This window comes from Bos javanicus, chromosome X, assembly GCF_032452875.1.
Source record: "Bos javanicus breed banteng chromosome X, ARS-OSU_banteng_1.0, whole genome shotgun sequence".
NCBI lineage: Eukaryota > Metazoa > Chordata > Mammalia > Artiodactyla > Bovidae > Bos > Bos javanicus.
The window spans coordinates 62887755-62900218 of NC_083897.1; the positions used below are offsets into that span (position 1 = coordinate 62887755).

The 12464-nt window shown below is 42.3% G+C and overlaps 1 long non-coding RNA gene across 1 annotated transcript; it reads right to left on the reverse strand.

The window, feature by feature from the left end:
- Positions 1-9960: 9960 nt before the first annotated feature.
- On the reverse strand, positions 9961-12204 carry LOC133243059 (uncharacterized). The gene is made up of 2 exons (XR_009734959.1): positions 11325-12204; positions 9961-10759 (listed from the first exon to the last, which is right to left on the reverse strand). It is a non-coding gene; the product is annotated as an uncharacterized LOC133243059 (long non-coding RNA).
- Positions 12205-12464: the final 260 nt, after the last annotated feature.

Consider the following 12464-nt stretch of genomic DNA (forward strand, 5'->3'; position numbering starts at 1 on the left):
AGGAAGGCCCTATACAACTGCTAGGAAGTCAGCCACCTCTAACTCCAGCCAAAATGGCTGGCCAGTAAAAAGTTCAGCCATGCCTCTACTGCAGCCGCACTGGTCAGTTCACAACAGATTGCCTTCCTAAAGGTCCTCAAAACCCAGCAAGGATGAATAACCCAACTCATCAGTAAGAGGAGCCCAGACAAATCACATTGTAAACATACCTTTCTCATCTCCAGACTTACTGATATATATCATACATTAATGTTTAAAATACAGATGGGGAATTGTGATACCACTTTACAGACAGTCATAAATTCATGCTTCTGAGAATTTCAACAACCATATTTTGTTCATTTGGTGACCCATCACCAAACCTGATCCAGCAATAATAAAAACAACTTCCAGGCACTTTCTGCAGCAGGGACTAATTTTCCAAGAGTACTGAAAGCCCACAGGCAAAACTCTGCCCAGTCTGACCCAATGGAAACCACCCTGGCAATGCCTTGGAAAACTCCATCCTCATCAATGGGTAATAGATACCTAGGTCGAGAGTTTGGCCCAAGTCTTTATGCCTACACCCTCACTCTCATTGGTCTGTATGTGGGTTTAGGACTCTTGACTGAAGTCCCAGTTGCATTTCCATAACCTATCAACATTTTCTACTAGAAGCCGATTCATGTTCTAAGTGTTAACTAAAGTTTATCTTAAAACAACTTTCATGGAACCACAGCACTTCCACCATTTCATGATTACTTATTTTATTACTATTTAAATGCTTCTACTTGCCCAACCACCTGGATCTTTTGCTATTGACAAGCTAGATGGTATGGACGTCCAAGCTCTCTGCTTGGAACTTTGTGTCCACTTCTTTGAGAATTAGCCCTTCAGGGAGGTACATGTTTTTAGCCAAGCCCTAGCCTCCTCCCTTTTCCTCCAAACCTACTTCAGGTTCCCGTATGTCTTATGGCCAAGTCAAAATGCTCTAGGATAATGATCTCTGATAACTATTTCATAAGATTTGGGGGGATCATAATGACTATGTCTGAAACATGTCCTTGCTGCCTTAAATACGGACCTGGCTGACTAAACCTCCACTGAAGACTGAGAATTAGGCCCTTCAGTAGCTTCAGACTCTACAGTCCTCAGCATGGTCACCGTCTAGGATCTCTGCCCATTGATGCTTAGCTCTACCCCTATAGATCACCTCAGGTCACATTTACCTAGTTTAGGATCTTAAAGTGCAATTAATGGCAGACAATTTTCTGAACCATCTCATGTTTAAAATCATAGGGTATATACATCAATACCATATGTACAGAAAATCACGAAATGGGGGTATGCTTGCTTGTGCTATGCTTTTGGCATATCTCCATTCTGTGTATAGATGCCTAATGCTTCTGAGCAAAAGTAAGGCTATGCTGAAAAGGAAAAAATCCCTAAAATGTTAAGACTATGCAGGGATAATTGGTGTTTCCTGGTAATGATCTGTCTTAGTTCCCTGCTTCTTGATGCTGAAGTACGTCCCCATAACGGATTCCCTGAAGTAAAATCAGTAAATCAGTATTTCCTAGTAGCCACGAAGGCTGCTCAGAACCTGAAGCACCACTGTAGTTTGCCCTAGAAAATTATGCTTTGACAACACCTAAGCCCAGCTAGGACCTTATTAGTCTTAGCCTATACACTAACAGATCATTCCACCCATCAGTGCCTCACTAACCAATTAGTGTTTGCCAGTTTTTATTTGTATTTACAAGGAGTCATTCTTATCAATAGCTCACTATATCCACTTCACTGCCTATCACAACAAGACCTGAATGCACATATTTCCATTGTGCCGAGAAATTCCCACTAGTATACTAGGATTGTATGAGAGTCTCTAACAGGTAGCTCTATTTGAAATTTAAGTGACTCTGGCATTATCTGCAGGTATCCTAATCTAGTGCCACCAGTTCTGTCATAAAGGACTAACCCAATGGCCTCCAGTCACTTTCCTTACTGACTCCAGTGTGGTCCTGGTATGTTGATAGGAGCATGCAATTGACTTAACCACCAATCTTTCTGTATCTTAGTGCCACAATTTTCATGGGCTTCCCAGATGGCTCAGTGATAAAGAATCTGCCTGCCAAATAGGAAACATGGGTTCAACCCCTGGGACAGGAAGATCCCCTGGAGAATGAAATGGCAACCCACTCCAGTGTTCTTTCCTGGGAAATCCCATGGACAGAGGAATCTAGTGGGCTAAAGTCTAGGGGATCGCAAAGCATTGGACAAGACTTAGCAACAATGACAACAACAACTTATCATTGTGTCTTCTTTATGTAAGTATACTTTTTACATATAAAAAAGTCACTTTACTTAATGCAGACTTCCCAGGTGGCACGAGTGGTAAAGAACCCACCTGTCAATGCAGGAGACGTGAGATGAGGGTTTGATCCTTGGGTAGGGAAGATCCCCTGGAGTAGGAAAAGGCTACCCACTGCAGTATTCTCGCATGGAAGATTAGATGGACAGAGGAGCCTGGCGGACTACAGTCTATGGGGTCAGAGTCAGAGACGACTGAAGCAACTTAGCACACACAAACTTTATTTTATGCAGAACACTTTCCCTCTGCATCAAAATTACCTTCTTCCCCAGATTTCATAGCCTCTCAGAACCGATAATTAAACTTGGGCTATGAAGTTCAGTTCACCTCCTACTTCTAGAAGCCACTTGTTGAGAAATTCCCGATCAGGGGCCTCTTCTACTCTATATGACAGAGTCCAACAGCCAGACTGAGCATATGAATAGGATGCTGGGTCTGTTCTTTACTGCCTACTAGCTAGTGACCATTTTGTTTAGCACTTCAACATGTTGTTATAGTGACATCATCCTCTTAAATTAGAATGAGTTAATTACTTAGCATAAACACAGTTACATGGATGAGTCATATACCTAAGTGAATTTCTCTGAGAGTGAAACTATTTAAAATCTATAGAGAACAAGTGGCATGTATACTACTCAAAGATGAAGACTGCAGTTTTTGATATTTCAATGTTTGAAGAAGGAATTGTTAACAAGAAAATGGTTTTCATGGGCTCTAGTATATGGGGGTAGCAATTAAAGACCCATAGGACATCAGTAAACTCTCCAGAGTCTGAGAGGGGATGGTGACCAGTAGATAATTTGGCAGGGCCTTCTACAATGTGATAGAGGCAATGGGTCATTCTAATTTGTGCTATTGATGCTGCTGCTGCTACTAAGTCGCTTCAGTCGTGTCCGACTCTGTGCGACCCCAGAGACGGCAGCCCATGAGGTTCCCCTGTCCCTGGGAGTCTCCAGGCAAGAACACTGGAGTGGGTTGCCATTTCCTTCTCCCATGCCTGAAAGGGAAAAGTGGAAGTGAAGTCGCTCAGTCGTGTCCGACTCTTAGCGACCCCATGGACTGCAGCCTACCAGGCTCCTCTGTCCATGGGATTTTCCAGGCAAGAGTACTGGAGTGGGGTGCCATTGCCTTCTCCGAATTTGTGCCATTAGCCATTAAAATAGTCACCAATTCCCCATGCTCTAACTCCATACTTTAAGATATAATCTGATGTTAATTACTTTCCCATACAAACTTTGTTACGGGGAGGAAATTGGCTAACAACTGATGTGAAGTGTTCTACCCTGCTTGACAATTAATCTTCATTAAAAGTGAATAAATTGGTATTTGGATTATACATCAATTTCTTTGGTTTTAATAGCATCAATCCTACAGATCCTAATCAACTCTGAGCACACTGGAAACAAAATAAGATTCTCACCGTGCAAAGTCAGAGTTAACAGTGTGAACTGTAGTGAATTCCCTGAAGATTTACCTCTGTAGGAGTCTTGCCTCAACAGTCTCTCTATTTTTCTCTCATTTGTCTACAACTCTAATACCATTTCTAAATACCTATGTTTTTCATTTACTAAATGTACTTTCATTCATACCTTGTACCATGGTACCTGGCATAAGTAATTGATTCTTATACTACTACATAGTTCAGTCTAACCATCAGAGTATACTGCCCTGGATGAAGATACAACACATAACTGTAGACATGAGCCCCTGACACACACCTATAGACAGAGAGAAGAGTATGTGATTGACCTAAATCTCATCACCTCCATTCTGTTCCCTGGCAACATATGAGACCAATGTTGCTGCCTTCACCTCTATCCATGACAGTTAAAAACAAATATCACCCTTTTTTGAGACTCTGGAACATCTTCACCCAGCATCATCTTGCCTTTGACCATAATAGTCATCACTGAACAAAATATAAAATTTAAGATACACAAACATGTTGGCAAAATATAACACTTTATGCCTTTTAGAGAGCTCTGGAAGTTCGTGTTACATCTGTTCAGTTCAGTTCAGTCACTCAGTCGTGTCTGACTCTTCGTGACCCCATGAATTGCAGCACACCAGGACTCCCTGTCCATCACCAACTCCCGGAGTTCACCCAGCCTCACGTCCATCGAGTCAGTGATGCCATCCAGCCATCCCATCCTCTGTCGTCCCCTTCTCCTCCTGCCCCCAATCCCTCCCAGCAGCAGAGTCTTTTCCAATGAGTCAACTCTTCGCATGAGGTGGCCAGAGTACTGGAGTTTCAGCCTCTGCATCATTCCTTCCAAAGAAATCCCAGGACTGATCTCTTTCAGAATGGACTGGTTGGATCTGAGTCTTCTCCAACACCACAGTTCAAAAGCATCAATTCTTCAGCTCTCAGCCTTCTTCACAGTCCAACTCTCACATCCATACATGACCACAGGAAAAACCATAGCCTTGAGTAGATGGACCTTTGTTGCCAAAGTAATGTCTCTGATTTTTAATATGCTGTCTAGGTTGATCATAATTTGCCTTCCAAGGAGCAAGCATCTTTTAGTTTCATGGCTGTAATCACCATACACAGTGATTTTGGAGCCCAAAAAATAAAGTCTGACACTGTTTCCACTGTTTCCCCATCTATTTCCCATGAAGTGATGGGACCAGATGCCATGATCTTCGTTTTCTGAATGCTGAGCTTTAAGCCAACTTTTTCACTCTCCACCTCCTAAATTGATGGCCATACCTTCTTACCTCACTATGAATCTTCCTTCAGGTCTCACTTGGCCAGGAAAATGGAACAAACACTAAATGGATTATAGTGTCAAGAATCTTTGTGCAAGAGCCACTACTCATACTTTACAAACAAAAGTCCTGAAAGTGAGTTACACAATTTAGTAGAATCAGTAGTACTACCTTAGTATCAGGACCACAATTTCAAGCAATTAATTGCTTCTATTACTTTGAGTTCAGTTCAGTTCAGTCACTCAGTTGTGTCTGAATATGTGCAACCCCATGGACCACAGGACGCTAGGCCTCCCTGTCCATCACCAACTCCCAGAGTTTACCCAAACTCATGTCCATAAAATCAGTAATGCCATCCAACCATCTTATCCTCTGTCATCCCCTTCTCCTCTCACCTTCAATCTTTCCCATCATCAGGGTCTATTCATATGAGTCAGCACTTTGCATCAGGTGGCCAAAGTATTAGAGTTTCACCTTCAACATCAGTCCTTCCAAGGAATACTCAGGACTGATCTCCTTTAGGATGAACTGGGTAGACCTCCTTGCAGTCCAAGGGACTCTCCAAATCTCCAATAAGGGATACTCTCTTTTTCAAGTCCAAGAGTCTTCTCCAACACCACAGTTCAAAAGCATCAATTCTTTGGTGCTCAACTTTCTTTATGGTCCAACTCTCACATCCATACATGACTACTGGAAAAGCCAAAGCCTTGACTAGATAGACCTTTGTTGGCAAAGTAACGTCTCTGCTTTTTTAATATGCTGTCTAGGTTGGTCATAACTTTACTCCCAAGGAGTATGCGTCTTTTAATTTCATGGTCGCAGTCACCATCTCTAGTTATTTTGGAGCCCCAAAAATAAACTCAGCCACTGTTTCCCCATCTATTTGCCATGAAGTGATGGGACCAGATGCCATGATCTTTGTTTTCTGAATGTTGAGCTTTAAGGCAACTTTTTCACTCTCCTGTTTCACTTTCCTCATGAGGCTCTTTAGTTCTTCTTCACTTTCTGCCATAAGGGTAATGTCATCTGCACATCTGAGGTTATTGGCATTTCTCCTAGGAATCTTGATTCCAGCTTGTGCTTCCTCTAGCCCAGTGTTTCTCATGATGTACTCTGCATATACATTAAATAAGCAGGGTGGCAATAAACAGCCTTTATGTACTCCTTTTCCTATTTGGAACCAGTCTGTTTTTCCATGTGCAGTTTTAACTGTTGCTTCCTGACCTGTATATAGGTTTCTCAAGAGGCAGGTCAGGTGGTCTAGTATTCTCATCTCTTTCAGAATTTTCCACAGTTTGTGGTGATCCACACAGTCAAAGGCTTTGGCATAGGCAATAAAGCAGAAATAGACATTTTTCTGGAACTCTTGCTTTTTCAATGATCCAGCGGATTTTGGCAATTTGATCTCTGCTTCCTCTGCCTTTTCTCAAACCAGCTTGAACATCTGGAAGCTCCCGGTTCACGTGTTGCTGAAGCCTGGCTTGGAGAACTTTGAGCATTACTTTACTAGCATGTGAGAGGAGTGCAACTGTCTGCTTTATTGACTATGCCAAAGCCTTTCACTGTGTGAAACCTGTAGACAGGTCAAGAAGCAACAGTTAGAATTGGACATGGAACAACAGACTGGTTCCAAATAGGAAAAGGAGTATGTCGAGGCTGCATATTGTCACCCTGCTTATTTAACTTATATGCAGAGTACATCATGAGAAACTCTGGGCTAGAAGAAGCACAAGCTGGAATCAAGACTGCTGGGAGAAATATCACTAACCTCAGATGTGCAGATGACACCACCCTTATGGCAGAAAGTGAAGAAAACTAAAGAGCCTCGTGATGAAAGTGAAAGAGGAGGGTGAAAAAGCTGGCTTAAAGCTCAACATTCAAAAAACAAATATGATGGCATCTGTTCCCATCACTTCATGGCAAATAGATAGGGAAACAGTGGAAACAGTAGCTGACTTTATTTTTCTGGGCTACAAAATCACTGTGTATGGTGATTACAGCCATGAAACTAAAAGATGCTTGCTCCTTGGAAGGAAAATTATGATCAACCTAGACAGCATATTAAAAATCAGAGACATTACTTTGGCAACAAAGGTCCGTCTACTCAAGGCTATGGTTTTTCCAGTAGTCATGTACGGATATGAGAGTTGGACTATAAAGAAAGGTGAGTGCCTAAGAATTGATGCTTTTGAACTGTGGTGTTGGAGAAGACTCTTGAGAGTCCCTTGGACTGTAAGGAGATCTAACCAGTCCATCCTAAATGAGATCAGTTCTGGGTGTTCTTTGGAGTCACTGATGTTGAAGCTGAAACTCCAATACTTTGGCCACCTGATGCAGACAGCTGACTCATTTGAAAAGATCCTGATGCTGGGAAAGATTGAGGGCAGGAGGAGAAGGGGACGACAGATGGTTGGATGGCATCACTGACACAATGGACATGGGTTTGGGTGGACTCTGGGAGTTGGTGATGGACAGGGAGGCCTGGCGTGCTGTGGTTCATGGGGTCGCAGAGGGTCAGACATGACTGAGAGACTGAACTGAACATAAAAATTAATGATAAATTGTTGTTGTCAATGTTTAGTTCCTAAGTCATGTCCAACTCTTTGTGACCCCATGGACTGTAGCCCACCAAGTTCCTATATCCCTGGGATTTCCCAGGCAAGAATACTGAAGGGGGATGACATTTCTTCCTCAGTGCATCTTCCTGAACCAGGGATTGAACTCCTGTCTCCTACTTGATAGGCAGATTCTTAACCATGGTGATACCTGGGATGTCCGTGATAAATTGTGGCACTAAGATAAAGAAAGATTGGTGGTTACATCAATTGAATGCTCCTATCAACATACCAGGACCACATTGGAGTCAGTAAGGAAAGTGACTGGAGGCCATTGGGTTAGTCCTTTATGACAGAATCGGTGGGCTAGATCAGGATACCTGCAGGTAATGCCAGAGTCACTTAAATTTCAAATAGAGTTACCTGATAGAGGCTCTCAAATAATACCAGTACACTTGTGGGAATTTCTCAGCACAGGGGAAATATGTGCATTCAGGTTTCCTTGTTGTGAGAGCATACGCAGTAAGGTGGATATATAGCAAGCTATTGATAGAGAGACTACTTGCAAATACAAATAAGAATTGGCACAGTGGTTAGTGAGGCAGTGATAGGTGAAAACATCTGTTTGTCAGTGCTTTAAGCTAAGGGTAATAAGGTCCTAGTTGGGTTTAGGTATTGTCCAACCATAATTTTCTAGGACAAACTACAGTGGCGCTTCAAGTCCTGAGTGGCCTTGCTGGATGCTAGGAAATACTGATTTACTAATATTACATCAGGGAAGCCATTTTACCAGAATACACCAATTATCACTGCATTTCCTTAACATTTTAGGGATTTTTCCTTTTCAGCCTAGCCCTGCTTTTGTTCAGTATCATTAGGAATCCATACAGAGAGTGGAGCTATGCCAAAAGCATAGCACAAACAATCATACCCTCATTTTATGAGTTTTATGGACAGATGGCGTTGATGTATGTGTGCTATATGTTTAGTCGCGTCCAACTCTTTGCGACCCCGTGGTCTGTAGCCCCCAGGCTCCTCCATTTATGGGAATTCCCCAGGGAAGAATACTGGAGTGGGTTGCCATGCCCTGCTCCAGGGGATCTTCCCAACCCAGGGATCGAACCAAGATCTCCCACATTGCAAGAAGATTCTTTACTGTCTGAGCCAACAGCAAAGCCCATTGATGTATATACTCCAGGATTTTAAACATGAGATGGTTCAGAAAATTGTCTGCCATTAACTACTCTTTAAGGTCCTCAACTAGTTAAAGGGTCCCCACAGGTTATCTATAGGGGTAGAGCTTAGCATCGGGGGGCAGAGATCCTAGATCATGCTGAGGCCTCTAGAGTCAGAAACTACTGAAGGGCCTGATCCTCAGTCTTCAGGGAGATTTAGTCAGCCAGGTCCCCTATATAAGGAAGCAAGGACATGCTTCAGACATAGTCACTATGATGTAACACATTCCCCAACTCTCACTAAATAGTTATCAGAGGTCATCATCCTAGAGCATTTTGACTTGGCCATAAGACATGCTGGAACCTGAAGTAGGTTTGAAGCAATAGGGAGGAGGCTAGGGCTTGGCTAAAAACATGTACCAACCTGAAGGGCTCAAAGACGTGTACCCAAAGTTCCAAGCAGAGCACTGGGAGGTCAATACCATCTAGTTTGTCAATAGCAAAAGTTTTGGGTGGTTGGGCAAGCAGAAGCATTTAAATAGTAATAAAATAAATTATCATATGAAACGGTGGCAGAAAGTTGTTTCCATGAAAGTTGGTTTATTTTAAGGTAGAACTAGTCAACAGGTGGATCAGGATTCAGCTTCTAGTAGAAAATGTTGGTAGGATGTGGAAATGCAACTGGGACTTCAGCCAAAAGTCCTAAAAAAACAGGGAACTAGCAAACAGACCCATGAGAGTGAGGGTGAGAGGCTTGGGGCCAAGTGTAGGCACAAAAACTAGGGCCACAAAACTCAACCCTGGTGTCTATTACCCATTGGTGAGGATGAAGTCTTCCAGTGCACTGTCTGGGTGGTTTCCATTGGGTCCGAATGAGCAGTTTTTCCTTCAGGCTTTCAGTACTCTTGGAAAGTTAGTCCCAGGTGCAGAAAGTGCATGGAAGTTGTTTTCATCATTGTTGGATCATGTTTGGTGATGGGTCAGCAAATGAACAAGATCTGGTTGTTGAAATTCTCAGAAGCATGAATTTATGACTGTCTGTTAAGTGGTATCACAGTTCCCCACCTGTATTTTAAACGTTAATGCAGGATATAAGTCAGTAAGGCTGGAGGTGAGAGAGTATGTTAACAATGTGACTTGCCTGGGTTCCTCTTACTGATGAGTTGGGTTATTCATGTTTGCTGGGGCTTGAGAGCTTTTGGCAAGGCAATCTATTGTGAACTGACTAGTGTGGCTGCAGTAGAGGCATGCCTGAATTTTTTGCTGGTGGGCTCTTTTGATTGGAGTGAGAGGTGGCTCGCTTCCTTGCAGCTGTATAAGGTCTTCATTGGGTGCTGGCTGTGTGCGGTTGGAGAAGCTTGGTAGAAGCTCTGGCTGGTTACTACATTTCTTGCCCAACTGAATACACTGAGTTATGACAAGGTCTGGGATATTGTCCATCAGATCTGGGCCACTAACTTCATCCTGAATGGGGTCAGCTAGTTCTTCTTGGAAATGATCACTCTGACTTGATTCATCATATCTTAGACTCTCAGGGAGGAGCTGAAAAGTAGTGTCATCCTGCTGAGAGACGTTGTCCTCTTTGTCAATCTTAGTATTCACCAGGGGGTTCATTTTCTGTTTTGTGGGCTCACCAAATGACTGCGGTACTCAAGAAGAAATTTCTCATGCTGCTTCAACAGAGCAATAGGGTAGGAGGTGATTCTGAGTAACTCTCGAGTGTATCTTCTGGAATGAAATGGGACTAGGCAGAATTGAGTACCAGAACTGGATACCAGTGGGCAGACAGTGGTTTTGCTCTGTGATCAGAGGGACAGCGTCATGAGCAAGTAGCCAAAGCTGTTAGCTATTAGGTCACAAGGGTGTGCTGAGAGCTCAGAAATGCTCAAAACTGTTATCCACCATTCAATGTTGCCTCTTCTTTAGGAAAATGCCAATATTATCCCCATTTAGAAGAAATGAATTACCTGAAGACACACAGAAGATTTGGAATTAAGAAGATAAAGGAAACAGTTATAGTAGATTACTTTCATCATTCCTTTGATAATATAGGGGCATTTTGCGCTCAGACTAAGCCTGTGGTTCCAAATTTTCCTTCTTTATAAGAGACTCAAACAAGTTTACAATCCAAACTGATCTTAGAAATCATCCAGACCACATTCATACTTTCACAGAGAAGAAAACCAGGCTCAGAGAGGTAAAAATATTTACCCAAGGACACACAACAAGTTAATATCAGAGGTGTCATGTTCATCAGGACTGCTGTCCAAAACAGCACTGCCTCTGGGACTCCAACTGTGCTTACATTAATTTGGCATAATGACAGTTCTTGGCCCTGGCTACGCCAAAATTCTCAGGGAACAAGTAGCTTTGGCATCTCTAGGGAGGTTGGAAATACAGACCCTAAGACCCCATCCCAGACCTACTGGATGAGTATTCCATTTTAACAAGATTCTCTAGGTGATGTGAGTGTTCACTGACGTTTGAGAAGTGCTGCTCTAGAGAACACTCAGTCAGAAATGGAATACTTACTCGTTGAACTGGATCCTCAGTGCTCCAACCATAGTCTGCAGTGCTGTGGGGATCTGATTACTGTGCTGGTTGTTAATGTATTTTTTCTGGCTTTCTAGTTGGTCTCTGAGGTCACAACCGTTGCCATGGAGATGATTAAGCCATCACAGGCAAGATGAAGAGGTGAGATTGAGAACCTAGGCAACAAGAACAAAATATTCTTAAAGTAATAAAGTTCAAAATGTTCAGTTTTCCCTACATTGATAACAAGAGTTAAGAAAGCAGGAGACGCTTAAAACACACCCCAATAATTTGTATATTGGTTGAACTTTTCTGATACATATTTAATTCCCCTTATTGTCCTTTCCTTGTGCTATGCAGCAGGTAAATTGTCCCTTTGTGGGCAAAAAAATGTGTATCACTGAATGCAAGATTTGATTCCCTCGGTTTTATTTGATGGCACCTCCTCTCTAGACCTATGGAAGGTATTATTGGAAGAATTAATTAATTGAACATTGCTGGCAGAAACTTGGGCTGGAAACTTGCCCAAATCATCAGTTGGATGCTTTGACTGAAGACTTGTTTGCTACTCAGTTTTCTCTTTTATGTATTAAGAACGACTATTCTGTCTACCTAAAAGGGGTGTTGTGATGAAACAATGAATGTTGTTGTTAATGAGACAACAATGGTAGAATAATTATTGTTAATGAAACAGTAGATGGGTGCTCTGAGTAGCAACTAAAAATGAGTGATTTGATTCCGAGTTTGTTCCAATGTACGTGTACAATGCCAATGGTGAGAATCTTCCCTCATTGCATAATACTGAAGTAGGAAGAAACTGTCATACATCCTTTCTTCTCTAACATATCCCACCTATCTATTTTCCTATTTACCTTTCAGAGATCTTTCACTTTCCAGGACCATCCATGAGTTTCTTACTGCCTACCCAGCTAGGTGTCAACTAATAAAAGATGTTAATTAATTATTGAAGGTTAACGATTGACCTTTATCAAGGCATTCGGGTTTTTTCCCCTCAAATTTAATGTGTATAAGAATCTTTTTGGTCCCAGTCTCTAGCAATTTTGATTCAGTGAGTCTGGAGTGGATACCTGGAACCTGTACCAGTGTGGTAGCAGACTTGTTTAGCTGGTGAAAGTGAAA